The following is a 15,113-nucleotide window of genomic DNA, read 5'->3' on the forward strand; positions in this document are numbered from 1 at the left end:
AACGTGGCAAGATATTTGTATCCTTCTATCCACTTGGCTTATGTCTCTGAAATAAATGTATTTTAGTAAGATTACATTGTGGGAACCTGCCATGACAGACAACCATATTCTGCATAATCATCAGTTTTTGTTAAAGACATATGTAAGACAAGTCTTAGTGAGCTTAATGAGCAGACTATTGAACAACCACAATACAACTGATTACCTGTGTTTTAGGTGGAAAATATTAATAAATAACAAAAGTGTAAAAGGAATTTAATTTCTTCCTTCATTGGATTTCTGGGGTTTTTTCTCTCTTCTTTTTTTTTTTCCTCCAGTTTAAAATGCCACTATTTAAAACACTCAACAGGTACAGTAAAAACTAAGTAATAGAATGGAATTTTCTAATGTTAGCTGGACTGCATTTGGATAATACTTTGGGGTTTATCATTCCCTTGTAACTCCAACTACTGTTAATGAGAGTGATCCAGAAATATTAAGAGCAAAACCTTGAGCTGGTAAAGGAGAAGCTCTTTCAGTACTTCTATGTACATGCCCATGCCTTTCACTATATTCAGAAAAAGAACTAGAGGAATATCAGAGACAGCTTCTGACAGGTAGGAGAAACACACAGCTAATAAAAGATAGCTAATAAAATATAGAAATTATTGACATTAAATAGTTCATTTTTGTATATATACAAGATTTTTTTTTTAATTTTGCCTTTAAAATTTAGTGTCAGTAGCTCATAATGAAGTACTGAACTGGAACTTGGTAAATCTTTTTTATTGCCTCAAAGTAGTATTCATTCCCATTAAAACTTACTGATAATTATTGAATGATAGTTAGCAGATTCATAGTTCACAATCTTAACATACTTTGCATGACAAACAAGTTCATTCATAATTTTCCACCAAAAAATTTAGCTGCTTTGTGCTAGAAACAAACTGAGATATTTTCTGTAATATCTCTTATGCCAGTTGAATAGGAATGTGTTTTGGTACCACAGGCATACACAGTACTTTGAATTTAAATATACAGAATTTAAAAGAAAGTAAGATGAAGCAGTAGTCACCCTTGAGTTTGTATGGCTCTGTCTCTAAATGCCTGTTTCTTTGTCTTATGACTATTCTGCCAAAGTACCTTCACTTTTCTAGTTTTCACACCTGCAAAGTTCAGTTAGCTCTCTTCCATTTTTTCTGGGAACAGACAATGCAATGCTCAACCCTTACCATTGTTAAATCAAAGATGACTGGATAACTTGTAAGCATATTCTGATGGAAGATTCACCAAGCCAAGCAGATCAAATGGCTACTTACATTAAGCTATGACTTTGATGAGGGCCCTTAATTTGGCTTCTTCTCCCCACTGCGGTTCTGGTAACATAGGAACTTAGATGCAGTCCACATGCAATAGAAGAATCAGACCTACTTCTCCTAAATTTGACTGAAATAAATCAACTGAGGGGGAGAACAACAAACAAACAAATAAACAAAAACATCAAATCAATCCCAAAAAGCAAAAACCCAATCCAAACAAAGAGAAAACCCTAGAGGCAATCAGACAGGAACAACAAAGCATTTGGTACTGATTTTTTATAAGTTTCTATAACACTCAGTGATAAAAAAACGTAAGCCGGGGTACTTAAACTTGGTTATGGTTGGTTGGTTTTGGTTTGCTTAGTTTGGGATTGTCTTTTTTTTTTTTTTTTCATGTAAAGAATTGCAGTTCCTAACCTCGAATTTTAAATGTCAGATCTGGGGATTCACTGCCCTGAACTCTTGCATTAGCTATCAATTTATTTTGGGACATTGAGCTATGGGTGAGGATAATTTTCTTGAAAGAGCTGCTTTCGCATGTAGCGAGAGTGAGTCACCCTTTTCAAACCATTCTGCAATACTGCCTTTTTTCCACATATATTTCTTATTTAAAACAAAGCAAAACAGCACAAAAAACCCCAGGTTCCCCAAAAGAAGAAAACCATTTTTAAACTACAACAAATAGAAAAACCATAGACTATAAATTCAGTTTAAACCAAATACTGATTTTACAAAACAAATGTACAAAAATCACTAATTCATGAATGATATTTAGCAAACATTTCATATTACAGATTCAGAAAAATAAGGACCAATGTTCAGCTAAAGATGTTTAAAACTTACTTAATATGTTCAAAATGGTCAATAAAGATATGTCACAACTTATGGGATGAAAGACAGAGGTCAACTTATCCCTCTACTCAACATTGGTGAGACCCCAAACTGGAATAGAGAAGTTCCTTCATGACCATCAGAAAGCACTTTCTTACAGTGACCAAGTAGTGGCAGAAGTTGTTCAGAAAAGCAGATGAATCTTCCACTATGGTGATATCCAAAAGCTATCTGGACATGGTCCAGAGCACACATTGAGCATAGAGGTCAGAGCAGTTGACAAGCAGATGTGCCTTCCAACCTCAGCCAGTCTGTGATTCTCTAAAACAACAATCCAGTCTATTTATTCAAACTGTTTATGTATTTGTTGTCCTTTTAAGTTAATGCAGTACAATACACACACTTAGAGGTTTGGCTCTACTATTTCATTTTGCTTCCTGTTAAAAAATCACTACCCATCAGAAATATTTCTCAGGAGCAAGAAATATTCTTCTATTGTTCCCTACTCTAGAGGACAACTAGTTTGCAACACTTTAATTTCAGCTTCCAGGTTTTCTTAAATACATGACCTTCACAGCTTATTTGTACTTCTGACCTTTCTAACTTGCTTTTTAACCACTCCCTGAATACTGAGACTTGCAGTAATAACCATTCTTCAGTAATGATTGATTCTTATGTAACTGTACACTTTACAGATATGGAAATTTTATGTTAAAAACTCTTTTCTTGATTCTGTTTGAAACAGAAAGATGACATTTTGTACCATGAGTTAACTGTTGTAATTTTTTTTCAAGACACTCTCAGTTTAATTAGTCTTTAATTGCTGGTTAATTACTCTCTAAGTAATCTGTTTTTCATTCACATATTTAATAGTCATCAGTATTTAAGCAACTTAAGGTGATCTCTTTGTACATGAATTTGAAACAGAGCTATTAAAGCAACTTACCTAGAGTAGTGCTGAACTCAGCATCATTTGAAATGAATTTTTTAAAATGCAAGTTTTCCTTTTAATAAGTTTTTCAGTCTGGTTCTTCTGTAGCTGCTAAATAGCCTCTGTAAGTGATAATTTAAACATCATGGCTTACTTCTTGCTTGTGTGATTTTTTTTTTGGCCCCTATGTTCATCTCCTCTCTTCATGCCAGCACTAACAGGGCTTCACAGGATGTGCAGATCTACACTGGGATAATAACATCAATCAGATGTCACGCCTCAGCATTTCAGCCACCCATATTCAGCAATACTTTCCCTAAAGCAGAACTGGATGAACATATTCCAATTCTGTTTTGATTATCTACTCCTTCTTGGACCCCTGCAAGTTCTTTCTTCTGAAATAATAAAGATGAGACAATGACTGGGGCAGATCTGGGACGTGATGGAAAATATTTTCTAAGTGCTCTGGTGGTAAGTTATTTACAGCACAGAGCCTGGTAGAGCTGCAAGATTTAATGTTAGGAAAAGAAGTGTCAGACTACTACAGGAATAGTGAGTTTTTCAGTTCAGTAATTTTTTTTCCTGGTGAGAATATTTAGTCATACCCACCAGGCAATTTCCAGCTGAAAGGCTACCTTAGATTTGGCAACCAGCTTGATGATTTCTGTGATCTGCCTGAAAACACACATTATTGCCTGAAAACAGGCTAGATAAGATGTGTTAGATCAGACTTTGAAGTAAATAGATGGACAATTTGTCAAAATTTATGTAGGAGACACTGCCTTACGATGTGCAAGATATTTCAAATAAAGGATGTTCCCTTCATTCCTTCTCCCTTTCCTTCTTTTAAGTATTTTAGAATAATCTAAAGAAAGCTTTGGAGTAGCAAGGAAATTTCTATTTAGGATCTCTTCAGACACTGCCTCCTCATTCAAAGGAGAGGAAAATTTAAGCGTCAGAAATTTTTGTCAGTAATCAATAGTAGCTTTACATCCTGAGACAAAAAAGTAATAAACCATCCACAGTCCACATAGTTACTTAAAAAGAAATAAACCTCAACTATAACCTGTAGACTGTTTATGAAAGTACAGAAGAAATAAATTGCTCAGCAAAGAAGAGGAAAATTTCTAAATAAGACCTGATGTCAGAAACATTAAAATCTTAGTGGCTGAGAAGGAGAGAAATGTACACTTGACAGAACTAATCCCCATTAAAAAAAAGATTTGCATCTTCTGACAGGACATAGAAAAAGTTGTGGTCATAGATATGCACTCATATATGGGAATAAACTTAGTCCTTCCAATGGTCACTCACACCCAATTTTATATTATTCTCTTTGATCATTATCCTGCTGCAATGTGTAAGAAAAGAGAAAGAGTTTGCTTTCTATAGAAAAGACAAAGATGTGGAGAAGGTTCCTGAGAACAAATATTTGTAGGTATAGATAGGCATCTTACTTTTTGCTTCACTTCCTCAATCACATAGGATGTAAGGATGTGTAGATATAAATTAATTTGAGTTTTCAATAAGAGGAACACAAGATGGTAATCTTATCGGTATATTAGATCATTAATAAAGACAGGTATTTCTCACAGAAATAGAGTAAAAAAAGACAATAAAATACATCAGATGTGAATTCTTTTTTGGCTGCAGAGACAGCTTGCTGCAAACCAAAACAAACGCCTGAACAACACCACTTCTAACTACAAATGTGTCTGTAATCAAGGACAGCTTGCATCCTCAACACAGGAGGAGGTGAGATATCTGATTCCATAAGTGGCTTTTTTTTATTCTGAAGAAGGAGAGAGGTTAACATGTAAGAACAGCATAACTGGTCTTTGGGAATACATCTTTATTCAAATGTAAATTCTATGGCAATTATAAATTGAAGGCAGTGAGGTTAGAGTGGTTACAGTTGAGGGAAGAAATTAGATATTAGCTCACAATTTCTATTTGTTAGGACAATGATGAAATGGTTCTACTGTAGCTCGTTATTCAATAGCGTTTAAGAATTCTGTGCATATATTTTCCTTGGCTAAACTTAACATACCAAAATAATTTTGCTGTGTTTTTATGAAAGTTGATTTAATATAGTGCATTTTCTTTGACACCAGATTTTCAATAAACTTCAATTCAACCCTGGGAATGCCAAATGGATTGAAGGAATTAGCATATCTATTTGAAATATTGTTACGCAGAAGGAAAAACCCAGGATATGTGGTTTTCAATAAAACTTCTGGTAAAATTTAAACTTCTATAAACTGATCCCTGGCTTTTTGAAAATAAGAGGAACCAATTTAATATTTTTAAATTGGAGCTTGACCTGGGGAGGGGGAGGAGGGAACCAGCAGGAAAATACTGGTCATTGTAATATATGTTATCAACAGACTTCCATAAATAGAATCACAATATCTAACATTAAATGTATTGTGTACATTGGCATTAAAAAAGTCATAGGTTTATTCTGGGCATCGGTGTACATTAGTCAGAGGCATGTATTTTGGATCTCTTATTCTCATTGTTGACTGTGTACTTAATGTAACTGTCATCCAGGGCTCAGTGTTTTCAAATGAGATTTAGCATTCCTTCTCCATTAGACTGCTATAGATGAGGAAAAAAAAATGTAACAAGAATATTTTTTGTGTGAAAATGAAAAAAATACCTGTTACCATTTAGAAAGCTCTGTTACAAGAGACTTAAAAGAGTTCTATAACTGTAAAAGATGGACCCTGCCTATGGAGTTGCTGATCCTTGATCATCACAACTTCTGGGCCAGCTGCACACCAAATAAAATAAGCACAAATATAATATTCTTTCACTTCCCTGTATGTCAAAAAATCTTTTGGACATAATTTTGAATCCAGGTATGGGAGGAAATATTAAATGACACGGTATATGGTTTGGGTTTTAATGATTTGGTTTTTATTTTTTAATCAGTAGAGTAAGCATATGTCATAGATATTTGAATCTAAACATAAGCAACCCAGAATATTCCATTTCATTTTTTACCTGCTATACCAAAATTCTCAGTTTTGATTTTTTTTTTTCAGAGAGACTATGATAGTATAAAATGTTTTTTATCATGACCTGCCTGGCTGTGAGGCAGGACCAGATTATCTAGCCAGTGAAAAAAATAACCCAAAAAGTTAGAGTGAGGTAAAAGGCAGTTACTTGGCTTATTCACTCTCTTTATGTTGGACGGTAGATGTAAGTGATCATAATAATTGCAAAGAGCTACTCATTGTAAAAGATGTCAGCCAAAGCTACTAATCCTGCTGGGATGAGAACTACAACAAAAAAAAATCTCAGGTTTATTTGTTTGAGGCTGATTTAAAACAGCTAAAAATATTGTTTGTTTGTTCATTTGTTTCTTTAGTGTAGGTGCTTAAGTAATGCCTTAGGTCAGGGCCTGAATGTTTATCACCTAGGGTGAGCCCATCAGGGTCAATAACTAGCTTTCAACAATGCATGATATTGAAAATTTGTTCTCCAAACATAGCCCTTCTTGTGAATGGAAATGTTGTTTTGCATGGGGTGAATCAAGTGGGAGTCTTGATTGTACCTGTTCCAGAGCTGTAATCCTGACTTGGTTACTGTGTTTGGCCTTATGTCCCAGCTCTGTGCCTCAGTTTCCCTGCTTGTAAGATCCAGGGAACAATGACTGACTCTGAGATCTAATGAGCTGTTTGTATTGAACAGAGAAGATGTGAAGTGCAACAGTGTTACTAGAGTGACTGCCTAAGAACTGTTGTAAAGAGAAGCTTAGTGAAATCATGAGAGCTTTTGTGCCATGTATTCATCCGTACTTGTTCCTCTAGATGACCTAAAAGGGATTAACAGCTATTCCTAGGTTAATTGGCCTCCATGGCATCTCTTCTCTAGAGTCTGGAAGGGATATGCTGCCTGTAAATCCAAATCCCCAGATGCATTTTAGCAACTAATATGGTAAGAGAATCAGCTGTTTTTTATTAGTTTTTCAAGTAGTCTGATGGATCTTAGTCATCTAGAATGGCCCAAATCAAATGACAGCTGCTTTTGCATGTTTTCTCTGCAGATGTCATTTTAATTACTAACATCAGTGTTGCATGTATCTCCTACAAGCTAATACTGTAATTCTTCAGCTCCGATTTTCAAGCATTTCAGATACTATACGAGCTTAAGTACTTGTGTGGAAGATTAAAAATAATAATGAAGCATGTCCTATAAATCAGAATGTCATTCTTCAAACTTGTTGGAGGATGGTAATACTTCTGTCTGTTGGGCAGACAAGAGCAGTTGTTATCAATTACTTTAACATGAGTACACTTCACAAGACCATCCAAAACAGTCCAATATTCATTGATTGTATTATTTGAGCAATTATAATGTCCACATAAAAGCTTACAATAAGAAAAAATATTGCATTGGAGAAAATAAGTAGTTTCAAGGCAAGTTAGACTTCTAACTGCTTTTAAATAGATGAATCCTAGTCTCATTTTTTAGTGATTTAGCCAAAATGATCATGTCAGTATGCCATACTACTAAGAGCTGTCAAACATCAGATGCACTGGGGCCTGAAATCAATTTCTTTCCAAACCTGTGGAGCTGCCATTCAAGCATTAGTCTGTAAAACTTATGATGAAGAAAACGTGAGGCATAGATTGTCTATGAACAAATCTATAATATTTCAAATGTGCAAATCTTAGAGGACACAACAGACTACTAAGACAAGATTTAAAACTTACAACATACAACAGTATGACTCATGCAAAATTCATTTTAAATAAAGTATTTAATGACTGGAAACAGCTGTAACCTTGATGACACTAAGTGTTTTGGGACTGCAGAAGGATAGTATAACTTGTTCAAAGAAGAGCCACAATGCTGGGGAAGGGTATGAAGCATAAGCCCTGTGAAGAGCAACTTAGGGAGCTGGGGGTGTTTAGCCCGGAGAAAAGGAGGCTCAAGGGTGACCTTTTCACCTTCTGTAAGTTTCTGAAAGGAGATTGTAGCCAGGTGGGGGTTGGCCCCTCCTGCCAGGAAACCAGCAATCATATGAAAGAATTTAGTTTTAAACTGCATGAGCGGAGGTTTAGGTTAGACATTAGAAAGAAATTGTACACAGAAAAGGTGATTATATATTGTAATTGTTATCAGGGAGGTCATGGAGCCACCATCCCTGGAGGTGTTTAAGGAAAAACTGGATGTGGCACTTGGTGAAGTGGTCTAGATGGCAAGGTAGTGTTCAGTCATAGGTTGGACTTCATCTTAGAGATCTTCTTTAACTTAATTAACATAAAAATACCCTAAATCATAGCCATTCATGTTAAGAAAAAAGACTGTCTTTATATTGCTACTGAATTTCTCAAGTAAATTTTGTATAGATGGAAGTAAGTGATTTTACTACCTCATTTTTTATTACTGCTGTACCCAAACAGCAAAGGTTTTATCAAGGAGTTTAACCCCTGCAGTTATTTTTGTTTTCACTTCATCATTAGGTCTTGTTTTATGTTTTCCTTACCCCTAGGATTATTATTTATATCATTTACTACAGATAGAACAGAGACCTCTGAAAATGTATTCATTTGAAAAACTGAATAAAGAAAACACACCCACAGTTGAGAAATTCTGTGTATTCTTTAGTGTGTTGATACAACAAACTAACATATAAACTACCTGTGAAGAAAGCAAGCATTCATTATCACTCTATTTTCAGTGATGATGATAATAATATTGATGCTGCCAGTGTTATAGTTCTGCTGAGCTGGTGTGGGGAAGAGGGGCAAGGAAAAATCATACCACATGGCTGTCTAAGGTGCTCATCCATCTTTTACTGTAGTTAAACAAATTTGTTTTCTTTTTCACTAACATTACTTACAGCAAGTTTCAGGTAAGACCTGTATAGAAAATAGATGGAGTATGCAGGTGAGGCAAAAAGATCCAGTGGTGTTATTATTGGAAGGACAGAATACAAGCAGAATTACCTTATAGCAAGAAGCAGAGAACATCTGCAAAGAGGACTGCATCATGTATAGATATAAAAATAAACATTAAAAATACAGAGGTGCATACAGACACATAGAAAAATCTTTTGATAGGTATAATCCTGGGCTTAGTAACAAGGAAAGTTTTCTTTTATGCGCAGGGTTTGCTATAGGAAGGCACTAGGTTTGTTTTTTAAAATCTTTTTAGAGAAGAGTAAGAAAATGATGGGAAAAAAAAAGTCATACTGCTTTTTAAAATTGATTCATGCTTTTGTGATTCTTAGGTGCATTTTTCTTCTTTACAGTTTACAGTATAAACAGAGAGTTAGAATTAACTCTCTATTTACCTCTATACGTCTGATCAGTTTCCATTGGGAGGTATATGCACCAAGGTCTTGGTTGATGAACAAGATTTTAAGTTCTAAAAGATAAGTCCTTACAAGGTTTGTAAGACCTAAAATATATAAGACATTCAGAGTGAGTGGATAGGACTCCATCAGGTGTATATATCCACTCAGGAGCTTTTATTTTTTGCTTTCCTGAGACAAAGAGAAGGAAGATTGTCCATATAATATAAGAAGCAACACCAGCTTGAAAATCTGAGAGCAATATGATGAACTCATATGGCGAAACATTAAATACAGAGAATCCCCCAAGTGATATTTCCACTCTTGTTGATCGTAAATTATTTTATTATGTTGCTTGGCATGTGACTTATCACAACATCCCAACACGATCCACTGGAGATAGATCACTGCAGTATAATACATCAAAAATGTAGAAGCACAGGAGGAAACTGATACATCTCACCCTAATGAAATACAGATTTTGTCTATCCATTTTGTTAATTAGCAAAGTACCTCAGATCTAATTATGAATCTATCTTTAATATGCTTGCTTCACCCTGCACATCATGAGCATAGTGTGGTAATTATGCTACATAAAACTAAATAGAAGTTATGTCCTCTGGTGTTTGACTGCAGAATCTTTAACTTTGTGTTTGGGGATATTTTAATTTCTGGAGTAATTTTATAAAACTATTACTTAAATCAATCCTCCTCTCTCACCCTCACTTTAGCTTTTGAAACTACATTATGAATACTTGATGATAGAGTATATTTTATCTAATGTATCTTTAAGACATCTTCTAAACCTATATTTAACCACAAGGTTGACAAGACAGTGTTTTGCTCTCATCTGAACTGCCCAACTCCACAAACAGCCCTCATTAGCAATCTCCTTCATTAAGGAAACATGGGGGACAACAGTTGTGCTTCTTTAATACTTGGAACCTACAGACTGGAGGTCAGTTCTGGAAGACATTTGCAATCTGGAGCACTGTCTGAAGGTAGTGCCATGCTCTGGTGTACACAGAGACCTTGTGATAAATGAATGGTCTTGGTGCAGAATAAGATGCAAAATATGCAAAATACTTAAAAGCAGCCTAGACAGTCTTTGCTTTAACCTTGATAGTTCTGTATCTGTATGTAGGAAGAAGAAAAATGCTGACCAGCAGCCCTTTCTTGATCCTGTTTCTGGAAGAGAAACTGAGCACACAGGCAGGGATATAGCTGTGCTGCAGTAGGATAGACAGCTGGATACCAAGGAAAGGGTCATTTTGGGTATTTAGCTAATATGACCTCCTGTGCAATATCCATTTGATCCCAAATATCTCCCAGCATTGAACAACACACTAAAAAGAGGGAGTGATAAAGAGATAATCACCACTTGAAGAACTAGTATGTGAAACATTAGAAGCTATGTTGCATTTTAAAACCCAGTACAAATAAGGTAGACCTGGCATGATACCTGGCATGATACCTAGGGAAGACTAGGGTGTTAGGACCAGGACAAAAAAGTGGAAAAGTGCAGTATGAAAATTTGTCTGAAAACTCACTGTAGGGAAATGACAAACTGATTCAAAGTTTGAATACCGTGGGAACATTTGCCTGAAAAAAACTTCAAAAATGTAAGATAATATAATATAACTATTATATCTAAAAACTTGAAAACAAAGACAACAGCAGAAGTCAAATCTCACATTCAGAGCAGTAGTAGAATATAGAACTCCCATTGTGTAACTCTGAAGAATGAGAACCTCATTTCTCCTTCTACTCATTTCTTATAGTGGAAGGACCAAAATGTACTTACAAAAGTGTTTCTTGACTCCATAATATCTCTTGCCTATTTATATTTCAGCTATAAATAAAGAAAAGACTGTAAGTCCTAATTTAAAAGGATATTTTTCCTGCCAGAACAGTAAGATGATGAGCTATTAAATGGAGAACAAAGAAATAGTAATACAGTATGTTAAATACAAGCGAGACAGCTATCACATTTCTATTCAATACTTGAAAATATGCCCACCTTTTCTTACACTCATCCTTAAATAGCAATTCTGGCATAATTATTCTACTACTACATGTAGATTGCTAGTGTCTGAAAAATTTTAATCTATGTATTCATGCATTTATGATAACAGCTATTAGACAAAATTAATAAGATATCGGTTGCTAGTACCCACAAGATTGAATTGTTATTTTCAAGGAAGAAGCTGCAAATTTTTTTCCAGCATTGTTCCTTGATCAATTAATTCTGTTTCAGTTCAGGTCTGTATTTTCATATGTAAGTGGCCATATCTAATTTTAAGAGTTATCTTTCAAAGTTAATAAATGCATGCATAGAAGTGGAGTTAGTAAAAGAGAGAATAGCATGCATACACCTCGAGATACTGTACTTTCACTGAAAATACTCTGAGCTGGAGCATCAGCTGTAATACAGGGTTTGTATGAGATTATTTCAGTTCGTGCCTGCCCTTAACTAGACAAGTACTTAATCTGTTGATTTCTAAATTGACTTTTGATGCAATAGTGAATGTCCTTATTCCTTTTTTCCTCAGGACTGAACTTTACGTTAGAGAGAGTAAATCTGTCTTGGACCAGAGACAGGGCTCAGTGATGTCAGTGAGAGGCTAGAAGCCAAGACAGAATCTGCCATTGGATGGTAGAGTGGGAAGTGAGTTCCTGAACTGAGAAGTCTAATCCTTGATCACTCTGAGGAAGCACATCAGAGTCCTTCCTTACATAATGGTTAAATTTTGGTTTAGAAAACAGTATTTTTGCCTTGGCATTGTACTTTCTCTTTATACCTACTATCTCCCTGGATGACTGCCTTTTAATTTCACTGTCCAGTGTTAAGAAAGACTTTCCTAATAGATGAACAGCTTATACTGCAGCCAAAGCAAAGGTCTATTGCACCCCTAAAATCAGAAGTACACTAAGCAGGATTTAAGAAATATTAGGCTTCTTTTAAACTTAGACATAAGAACAGTAAGTAAAAATGTGTAAAAACATTTTTGTAGCCCTGTAAAAAAAAAAAAAAACAAACTGTAATGCTTTAGGGAATAAGCTTCAGGCCTTCAGCTAAATGTGCCTAGGCAAACTCTGCAAGGCCCCAGTTATTGTCTGTTAGGAACGTTACCAATTTTCTGTGAGAACTTGTGATATGGACTGTAATTTGTTACATAACATTTCTTGCCAGGATGTACAGTTTTGAAAGTATAGAGTATTTACGTGTTTGAAATATAGATATCTCTTCAAAGCAAAGGCTCTGGAACTATAAACAACCTGCTCATGGACAATTACTGCTCAGTGAAAATATGCAACCTTTAAGGAAATGAGGAGGCGCCAGGCAGGGAAGAAAGAGCCAGGCAGCAGTACTGGGAACTTGGCACAGCAACCTCCTTGAGCCCTCCACAGTACCTCTGCCACTGCCAAAGGCCCAGGACTCATACATGTCAAGAAAATCAGACATTTTACGAAAGAGAAAGATCCCAGACATTTTGCCCACATCAATGTACCCCATGGAAGAGCTCTGGAGCTTCTCCCTATGCTGGGGTGAAGCTGACTGCCAAGGGGACGAGCATTGAAGGACTGAGGGCTCACACTGGGGGTTGAATGTGGCTGCTAAACACCCACTACTTAAATTGTATACTGAGAGCAACTAAAAATGACTAAGGACTAAGCATTAGTATGAAGGGCATCAATGAATATCAGTCTAGTTAAGTTTTTCTTTGGAGCTCAAACTGACCAGGCTTATCAGGCTTATAAACATCATAGTAATATTTTGGTGTTTATACATCCTTGTACATATATTCAGTTGCTGCTATATCAGTTTGTTTATTAAGATTATTCTTTTCAGTGGTTTTAGGCTTAGATGCTGTACTTTTAAAACTGATATCTGCAAAATTTTACTTCATATCTGACCACTGTCTTCATATTGCAAAGATAAAGAGGCCAAGTCTCATTTCCTTTTTATGTTAGAGCTACAGGCAAATATCAAGGAATCTGAATAAGCTCTGGTCCAGGGCTAAGTAAACTGAACAGGACATGAGAAACTATGACCCAAGAAATCGCTGGACACAACAACAGGTAATGATGTGGGAGGATGCCAAAGGTTACAGATAGCACTGTGAGGATTGTCAGGGATGCCTGGGTTTCAGAGGTGGTTAAAGAGGAGGTGAGACCTTAAGCTAAACACCACAGACAACTGGAGGGGAGCATTGTAGACCTTTTAGGGAGGACAGCTTTACAGGATAAACAGCACTTAGACTGCCTTTTTAGTTGAGTATGTAATGCTGAGATTACCTAGTTAGCAGAAAAAGAAACATCAAATTTAACTATGGATGTAGAAAGAGTGAGCTCAGTGGAGAAAATAATTATCAATAATTATTTGGGACAGTGACAGAGTGCAGAAATGATGGTGAAGAGGATGGTAAAGTAATAGGAAAAAAGGCAATAAAATATTTAAATGATGTGTTTGGGTATGTCCAGGGATATCTCCTGTGGCTCACTGCACCTGGAGGAGGACAATAAAGCCAAGTTGTTCCAACCATAACACATGCTAATTCTGCTGCCATGATCAGGAGGAACTGGTGTCAATGGAGTGAGGTGCTTTCCCTTGATAGCAAGGAAAAACCCAGGACAGATGAATTGAGCAAGCTGATATCACACTGTCAATGCCTGGTGCAGGCCTGAAGACACAAGCCTCCTCCTAAAGATGTTTTGAACTGTTTTGGCTTTGTCTGCCTTGATAGATGTCTAAAGCACAATTTTGCTAGGCACTCCTCACTAAAATTTGTGTTTCCTGGATATGGTAATCTGTCTTACACACAGCATTCAAGACATGTTTTACAATGATAATTCATACTTTTCCTTTCCTATTGTACCTACTTGAATTTAAGTACAAACATAAGAAGTTTGACTTTTCAACTAGTATTTCAGCAAATACTATAAACTCAAGGGTATATTAAAATATAACATATGGTGATCTTCTGACATCCATTACCAAGTTAACACATAAGATCCTTTTTCTGCCATAGCACAATAGCTCTTCCAGATATGGAAGTATTCAGGAGTTAAGTAATTCTGAATTTTGTCATGTCAAAAATCAAGGTGAACTCATCTAGGCGTAAAAAAAAAAAAAAAAAAAAAAAGTTAAAATAAGGGTAAACCATGGAGTTAAAGGGAAATGCCTACATTCTCCACTACCTATATTTCAATTAAAGATAATAAAGAGGTTTTAAGTGAATATCACTCCTCCTTTAAAGGACAATGAGTGTGAGTGTACATTTCCCTTGAGAAGGTCTCTTTTTTACAATCAGGTCATATCGATCTTTCAGCAAAACCCTGGAACAGTAATTATACTAAAAGACAAAGAAAGTGAACACATATTTACAGCTAGTGAACAGTATGATAGACTTATTCCAATCTCCAGAACATTTTGAAGAAAGGTTTATGACAAACTCTAAATAGTTGTTCATACTATGTCACGAACAAAAAGCATATATGCTACCTTCTCAGAGCACTCACAATATCACTTTATCACTTGATTTATCATGAAAACAGCAGCTGCTGAATTTGTGACTCAGACACAAAATTCAGAATTTGTTTACTCTCATTCCAAACTTGAACTTTTGACTGTATTGCTTTTTTGTTATTAACACAATATAAACCCCCACAGCCCCGACATTTGCTGAATAGGTCAGATTCTCTCTGGTTAATTTGTCATACTTCAATGAAACATACTGAA

The 15,113-nt window shown here is 35.6% G+C and overlaps 1 long non-coding RNA gene across 1 annotated transcript in view; it reads right to left on the minus strand.

Moving 5' to 3' along the window:
* LOC135298022 (uncharacterized) overlaps positions 1-15,113 on the minus strand; it is a 48,197-nt gene that overhangs the window by 7,934 nt on the left and 25,150 nt on the right. Inside the window, exon 2 of the long non-coding RNA XR_010359982.1 lies at positions 1,299-1,439. This is a non-coding gene — a long non-coding RNA (uncharacterized LOC135298022). The remainder of the gene's footprint in view (positions 1-1,298; positions 1,440-15,113) is intronic.

Source organism: Passer domesticus, chromosome 3, assembly GCF_036417665.1.
Source record: "Passer domesticus isolate bPasDom1 chromosome 3, bPasDom1.hap1, whole genome shotgun sequence".
Taxonomy (NCBI): domain Eukaryota; kingdom Metazoa; phylum Chordata; class Aves; order Passeriformes; family Passeridae; genus Passer; species Passer domesticus.